Source organism: Calonectris borealis, unplaced genomic scaffold (assembly GCF_964195595.1).
Source record: "Calonectris borealis unplaced genomic scaffold, bCalBor7.hap1.2 HAP1_SCAFFOLD_198, whole genome shotgun sequence".
NCBI classification, from domain to species: domain Eukaryota; kingdom Metazoa; phylum Chordata; class Aves; order Procellariiformes; family Procellariidae; genus Calonectris; species Calonectris borealis.
In genome coordinates this window covers 8,362-15,998 of record NW_027441583.1, presented here as the reverse complement: position 1 = coordinate 15,998, position 7,637 = coordinate 8,362, and the positions used below count along the sequence as shown (strand labels likewise).

The 7,637-nt window shown below is 50.5% G+C and overlaps 1 long non-coding RNA gene across 1 annotated transcript; it reads left to right on the top strand.

Moving 5' to 3' along the window:
- Positions 1–407: 407 nt before the first annotated feature.
- LOC142077294 (uncharacterized) lies at positions 408–5,079 on the top strand. Its single transcript, XR_012671695.1, has 5 exons — positions 408–2,095; positions 2,949–3,015; positions 3,400–3,573; positions 3,679–3,794; positions 4,612–5,079. It is a non-coding gene; the product is annotated as an uncharacterized LOC142077294 (long non-coding RNA).
- Positions 5,080–7,637: the final 2,558 nt, after the last annotated feature.

Below are 7,637 nucleotides of genomic sequence, written 5' to 3'. Positions count from 1 at the left end.
AGAAATGGGCGCTAAGTGAGCTGGTTTGGGGGCCTAAAGCAGAAGCCGGTTTGGCCGTTTGTGCGGGGGGGTGGGAGGGCATTGGGGGCTGCAGGGGAAAGCAGGGGGTGGGCAGGGTGCGTGGACCCTCTCTGGGGGGGGGGGGGGGGGGGCGGGTCTGGTCCTGCTGGACCCCGAAGTGCGGGAGGCCGGCATGCACCAGGCCCAACTCAACGTCTGCGGTGGTCTCTGGGGGGAAGAGGCGGTCTCTGCTTTTCAGACCCCGCACGCCCTCTTCGAGTCCAGCTCTTGCTTGTCGACTGCTTAGAATAGTTATTAACTAATTAGTCGTACAAACTCATTAATGCTTGTACAATGTCCAACTATGATATTTAATCCTAATAGTCGAGTTTTGACGGCGGTTGGTTTACGACCTTGTCAAAAGCCCAGGCTGTTGCAAATAGCTGGAGCTTGTAAGGAGAAGGAGCTGAAATCAACGGTGCAGAGCTGGAGCTTCGATTAGCCAGAACCGTAGCAAGCAGGAGCTGGAACGAGACGAGGTGTCCGCTGTCTGGGGCATGCCTTAGCCAGAGGCAAAATTACCAGCAGCTGTAACGAGCGGGAGCTGCGATTCGCTGCAGTGTCTGTTTGCCGGAGCATCCGTCGGCCAGACTGCACTCCCAGCACGGCTGAAGAGCAGCCAGGCGCAGGCAGGGCTGTCCCCGGCAAGGCGCTCCGAGCGGCAGGGAGGCGAGTTGTCCTTCTGCCAGCGGGGAGCCCGGCCTCTTCCCTCGGGGATTAAATCCACGCCACGCGTGGATCCGCTCTCTTTGCGTGGAGGGTCTCTCCCGGACCCGTTCCCGAGGGCTGAAGTGAGGTGGGGGTCCCCCGGCTCTCCCCGGGGGGCAGGCGGCAGCACGAGGCGGCGGTGTCTCCCCGGTACCCGGCAAAGGGGAGCGAAACCGGCCGGCTGGAGCTCCGGGGGTGCACAGCCCGGCCCCGCACGGCAGAATCCTTCCCTGGGTTTTCACCGTTGGCTGCGTGTGACAAACAGGTTCATTTTGTGCCTCCTCTTTTCCCAGCGTCACCTTCTGCGTCACGTGAAGAAAATCCTGCGTGGCTGATGCCGCTTGCTGCTCAGGTAATGGCACGTGGGGGGCCGGGGGAGCGGGGAGAAACATTGGCGCGTTCAAGGACGCTGCAGGTGCTCCACGTCAAACCCAGGGAAAAGGCAAATTTGTGCCGGTGCAGAAAAGCTGATGAACAGTTGCCGTTAACAGAGCGCGCGTGCCTCGTTCCCGAATCGGTCCCTGGGTAGTTACGAGCGTTTTCCTTTCAGGGAAAAGAATGAGCTTTCACCTACGATAAATTAAGAGCTGCCTGTGACCTTCTTTAGGGTCAAGTGTTTCTCTTCTGTTTGTTCGTACTGATTTTACGGGCAGGTTGGAAAGAGCCTTTTATTTTTACCTGCGTAACTCAATTTGTAGTACTACGTGGTGTCAGGAGAGTGAATTTTGGAGCACCCAGGTGCTACTAGAAACGTAATGAATGAGACACGATGGAAGCTGATATTTCAACTTGATTTTTACGTGATTTTTTTTTCATTAGAGCGTCGATGGCACGTTGTCCTGTGGCTCAATCCACATTCTGTTCAGTGGAGTCTTCAATCTAGCACTTTGAAGGACAAAAGTTGGTCCTTCCAAAAAAGGGCTAGTCGTCCATAGGATGGAGGTATAGACTTGGAGAGCCGCTTAAGTACGTGATCAGAATTGAAGCCAAATGCCGCTTCACGTTGCTGCTGTTGGTCTTCACTTTCATTAGTTTTCCCGCTGCTCCGTCATGGTTGGGAGCTCTGAATCATCCTTTTTTTCACTCCCTAACGCATTTTTCTCCCCAAGGAGAGGCTACGTTTAAAAGCTACTTAGTTTCCTCACAAATGCATTGGTCAGTAAAATGGAGTTATGATGCTTGGAACCACACAAATGACACCAGTCTTACAGATCTGGACTATTTCTGAACACGTGTTCATTGCGTCATCGGGATACGGATCATCTGCACTTTGTGCTCTGTCGAGACGATCAGCTGAGACAGGGACGAGCTCCAAAAGAAAAGAAAGGTACAACGTCAAAGTTTTGTTTTGTTGTTGGTTTTTGTGTTTGTGTGTTTTGGGTTTTTTTTGTTTGGTTTTTTGTTTGTTTGTTTGTTTGTTTGTTTTTCCTTAAGAGTGCGATGTTGACTGGTGGCAGCCTGCAGAGCTCTCTTGCTGCCTGACCTCTCCTTTCCTTCTCTGTCACTCCTCTTTCGTGGCTGTCATTTTCACTCGGGTAGTTTTAGAAGAGCGATTTAGTTCCTCGCCTGTGTAAACGCGCTGGTAATAGCTGGAAGGTAAATGCTTGAACCAGTAGCGAATAACTTGGCTACAAGTAGAATTTCTGAAGGAAGAACAACGACAACAGGAAGCAAGTAGCGAGTTACCCCAGATTTGCGTGCGTCAAACACGTCAAAGTCTTACTGCCAAGCGTTGTTTGGCAACGTGCTCCAAATGTTTTAAAACAACTGCGGTTTTCAAAGATCTCGACTGTTTGGAGAAACGGCCTGGAAAAAAGGATTCCTCTTTCGCAGCGAGTTTGCGAGGACGGATGGGTTGCCGTACTCTTTCACAAAAATACTCCACTTGGGACGTATCGGGTGAGGAAATCGCGGCTCTACTTAGGCTTGAGAAAACGTACGTAGGTACCTGTGCCCGTCACCTGCGCGTCTCTAGGAAAGCGAGTTCTAGCGAAACTAAAGCTGCCGATGAGCCAAAAAAAAGGCACGGTTGTCTAAAACGTGCAGAAGTTCTAGTGGCCTGTCTCAACAACTGCACCAAAGACGATGCCAAATACTTTCTCCTCCACTCAGTTGTTCTCTTCACGGCAAAGGAAGCTTTGTGCTAAACGTTGTTTGTTTTTTTTTTCCTTTCCTCTCAGCAGAACGTCAACTGCCGTGAAAGTACGAGACAGGTGGAAAGGATCCCTAGTGGTCTGCAAGTACGAGGTAGGCCTGTGATACGTGTCTGCATTTTTCCTAAGGTGCTTGTAGCACGGACTTTACAGTTAACACGAGGAACGTGGCAGCTCTCCTTCTATGTGATTTTTTAACGTGAAATATTTTAACGCGAATACTAAAAATAAAGGAGGTCTGTTCTGGAGCGTGGTACGCCTATGCAAAGCTTGCTGCCCTCCGTCTGTTTTCTCTTCCTGCAAGCACGGTCTTCTGTTTCTGTGCGCTTGCTATGAAAGGGTGCTGTGAAAATAACGTTGGACTAGAAGAGGAAAGGAACCGTTTGTAAGAGTTGGGATGTTCGGGAGAAACAGGCTTTGTTTTCACGATAAAAGCTTTAGGCTTTTTCAGTCAGTCAGTGTTTAAAATGCCTTACAGGAGCACTCGAACACCTTACTGAGATGCTAGCATCTGTGCTAAAAGCAATCAAGGTCAAAGAAGAGGCGCGGACAACACGGGACAAATCGGTGTCGCTTCGGTGCGTTTTCCAGGCTTTCCCGAGAAGCGGTAGCAGCCTCGTAACTAGCGACAGAGAGTCCTGATGTGGTTTTGGTGAGTTACTGCTTCTATCGCGTCCTTTTTCCTTAACCTGCAGCGCGTAATTTTGACTTTGGTTGGAAAGAGATTTTCCAGAATGGAAATCTTTCTCGTTCAAAGGAGTTGCCTTTTACGAACTTCCCATCAGAATGGATCTTCGGAGATGACGTGCTCGGCAGTAGAAGTCATCCGCAAGGAGACTTTTCGCTCTCTCTCTCTGGAAAAAAAAAAAAGGGGTAAGCCGATTTCCTTGCACAGACCCAAGCGCAGCACGTCTTCCGATAGTCGACGTACGGCTGATCTTTGGTTCTCGGGTGTAACGGTCGAGAGATCGTAAAGACGCGTTCCTCCGCACGCTCGGGTACGGCCAACAGCGTTAGCAAACCTGCCAGTCCTTTTTGGTAGCCTGATGTATTGCAGCACTGGGGATTTGATATTCCCCACCGCCTGCCCCCACCCCCCACCCCCCCCCAAAAAAAAGAGTAAAACCATACGGGAGATCTCTTATCTCACTGATTTTTCTATCGTAAATGAAATTTTAAAAAGAAAGTTAAAATTGTATAACTTCCAAACTGACTTGCGTTGTTTAAACTGCAACTGCCAAATAGCCGTAGCGTATAATTTATTAGGCGTGCTTAAGCAGTTGGGTAGTTGCTCTAAACGTTTCAAAAGAGAGGCAACTGAACGTTACGGGCTTTTTTCCCGATCTTTTGGCAGAGCGCTCTGAAGTCCTTTATTTCTGTCTCGCTTTCGACGGCGCCTTTCCCCGGCCGTTCGGTAGCATCGGTCTCGGCGCCGCTCCTAGTCACGTAACGCACGCAAAACCCCTGGTCAAACGATAGCTGTGTAGTTTGGAGGTAGATAATTTAACGGCATGAATTCACAGCTACGCAATTTCAATTAACGCAAAAGGAAAATGAAATACTTTTACGGTATAAGCCTTCTCATTGTACGTATGCTAAAAAGGTGCGCGTACATTTACATAAAATGAATTGCTGAGATTTGTTCTTTCTTTTTCATTTTACTCTTCAAAGTTTTACGCTTCACTTTCAGCTTTATCGGCCAAGCGAGCGAGATGCGCAGCAGCAGCAGCAGCGCAAGGGCTGGAGCTGTGGCGGCGGATCCGTGAGCGTAGATGCTGATTACGGCGCGCCCTTGTCCTGCAGCCTCACGGGGTTATCTCCCGGCAGCGGTGCTGTAAGGAAGGGACGGGGCGTTTTCCGACACCAGCGAGAGCGTTTACTTCTCTGCGAAGGACGCGTTCAGAATCGCGTCAATTAGTCCTCACGCGGATTTTAAGCGTTCGAATCGCTCGAGCTTTTAAAGGCCGCGTTGTATTTCGAGCTGACCCGTTGTCGTGGTTTAACCCGGCAGGCAGCCAAATACCACGCAGCCGCTCACTCACTCCCCCCACCCCCAGCGGGACGGGGAGAGAATCGGAAGGGTAAGAGTGAGGAAAAACTCGTGGGTTGAGGTAAAGACAGTTTAATAGAACAGGGAAAAAAAGGGAAAATAATGATGATAATGATAAAATATACAAAATGAGTGATGCACAATGCAGTTGCTCACCACCCGCGCTGACTGATAACCAAGTAGTGATCGGTACTTCCTGGATCACGCCTACCCTTCATATACTGAGCATGACGTCACATGGTATGGAATACCCCGTTGGCCAGCTGGGCTGGCTGTCCTGGCTGTGTTCCCTCCCACCTTGTGTACCTAGCTCAGTCAGTAGGCACGGGAGCTGTCCTTGGACTAGGAGGGCACTTAGCAACAACTGAAGACATCAGGGTGTTATCAACATTCTCCTCCTACTAAATCCAAAACACAGCACTAGGAAGAAATTTAACCCTATCCCAGCCGAAACCAGGACACCCGTTTGCCTGGCACCCTCCTTTAGCTCGACTGCTACCCTCTCCCTTGTCCTGACCGAATTCCTCTGCTGCCTTCGGTGCTGTTTTTTTTAACGTGCTGAAATATCCGTTGGGATTTTTGTTTTTCAGATGCCTCGCTGTAAGCGTCCCGTGGTGCTCAGGAGAGACCCCCGGCCCGGGTTTGCCTGCCGGTCGTTGGGCGTGCTGAGGGTAAGGGGCCGGCTGCCAGCCTGCGGGACGGGGGCTAAGGGGGGGCTGCAAGCGTTTGGGGGGGCTGCCCCTCCTTTATCTTTCTAGCGGAGCCCCCCTTTTTGGCGGGGGTGCGTGCGTACATACGCCAACGGCATTATTGACGTAACGAGCCGCCGGTTGGGGCCGTTTCCCTCCTGTTGTGCCTTTTTGGGGGCTGAATAAAAAGGGGGGTTTGGGGGCCTGGAGGGGTGATGATGTCATTTGGGGCACCCCAACATCACCGGCGGGCTGATGATGCCGTGGAGGAGCAGGTGAGTGGGGAAGGGGGGGTCGTCCCCCCCCCCGCCCCCAAAAAGGGGGTCACAGCCCAAAAATGCCTGATAATTCCTGGGGGGGTTCAAAAATTTTTAAAAAACTGTAAATCTATCTGTGAGGCCTCGAAATAGAGAAAAATCTCTCCTTGTTCTATATATGGAAAAATAATATTCCTTTATACGTATACAAGGATTTCAAAATAGGAACCTATACCTGCCCTATTCTATAAAGGATTTTAGAGCAGAAAAAAATTCGGAAGACGTATATAGGGTTTTAAAATACAAAAAGAACTCACGTCTATATAAATTAAAAAAGAAAGCACTTCCAAATGCAAAAGGGATGATATATTTTATGTATGAAGGAATTGAAAATAGAAAAAAGTCTGAATAGATACCGCTGTCTACACTCACTACGTGTTATGTAGAGAGCCTAAATAGGCATTGTATGTAATCTAAGAGATGATCTATAAGTGTAAATAGGTATCTAAGTCTAAAATCTAAGTCTATAAAGAGATAAGTGTAAATATACGTAAGTTTAAATAGAGAAGTCTATAAAGACATTTAAGTGTCAAAATATGTAAGTCGACAGATATATAGTCTGAGCAGGTATTATATATAATGAGTGGGAAATAGGGGGGTATAAGTGAAACATAAATATATTCACTAAATATACATATAGAGGTATGTGTAAATACGTTAAGCGTAAACGTCTATGATAGATAAGGTTTTTAAAATGCAAAGAAACCCTGTTTATAGAAAGGATTTAAAAACTCTTCCCCCCCCCCCCCCCCCCCCCCCCCCCCCCCCGAAACCCCTCTCTATTGAAGATACAAAAGCGCTTTTCCCATCCTGATCGGGGGCCGGTCCCCCCAACAGGGACTTTCCCCTGCAGGGCCGTGCACACAGAGCGGGACCTGCTGCCACGGCATAAAAACACCACAAAACCCCTAATTCGGGGCCTGCGAGGGGTGGGGAAAAAAAAACCCTGCATTTTTTGGGGAAAAATACCCAACTTGGAGCTCCCGGGAAAGCCAAATCCACCAGGATTTGGGCAGCCGGAAAGCAAAAAAACCCCCATTTTCATGCACAAAACGAAAAAGCAAAAATCGCCAATTTTTGTTGTGAAAAAGCGTTGGAAAACCTCCAAGCGGAATATTTTGGAAAAGGAAAAAACCCCAGTTTTGATATTATAGAAAAGCAAAAAACCCCCCGATTTGGGGAAGCTTTGGGGTGAAAACACCAGCCATTTGAGGGGCCCGGACCCCTGGGGTGCTGCCTGCCCCGCCAACCTGCCCGTTGCCCCCCGCCCCAAACTCTGGCACCCCCCTCCCGCTCCCCCGCCCCCCCACTCCCACCCCGCTCGCCCTCTCCTGCGTTTTGGGTTTGTGCTGAGAACGGCGTCGGTGACGCGGGGCTGCGTGAGTTCCCGCTGCGCAGCGCTTGCACGGCGCCGGGGGCTGTGCTGCTCCTCGCCCCGCCCTGCCGGCGAGCGGGCTGGGGTGCGCGAGGGCCTGGGAGGGGGCACCGCTGGGAGAGCTGACCCCGGCGGACCCAGGGGGTGTTCCAGGCCCTATGACGTCAGGAAATAAAACTCGGGGGGCGGTTGGCGGGGGGGCCGCTGCTGGGCTGCGGCTGGCTGGGCATCGGGCGGTTGGCGGCGAGCCCTTGTTTTCGTTTGTACCACTTGTCTGTCTGGGGG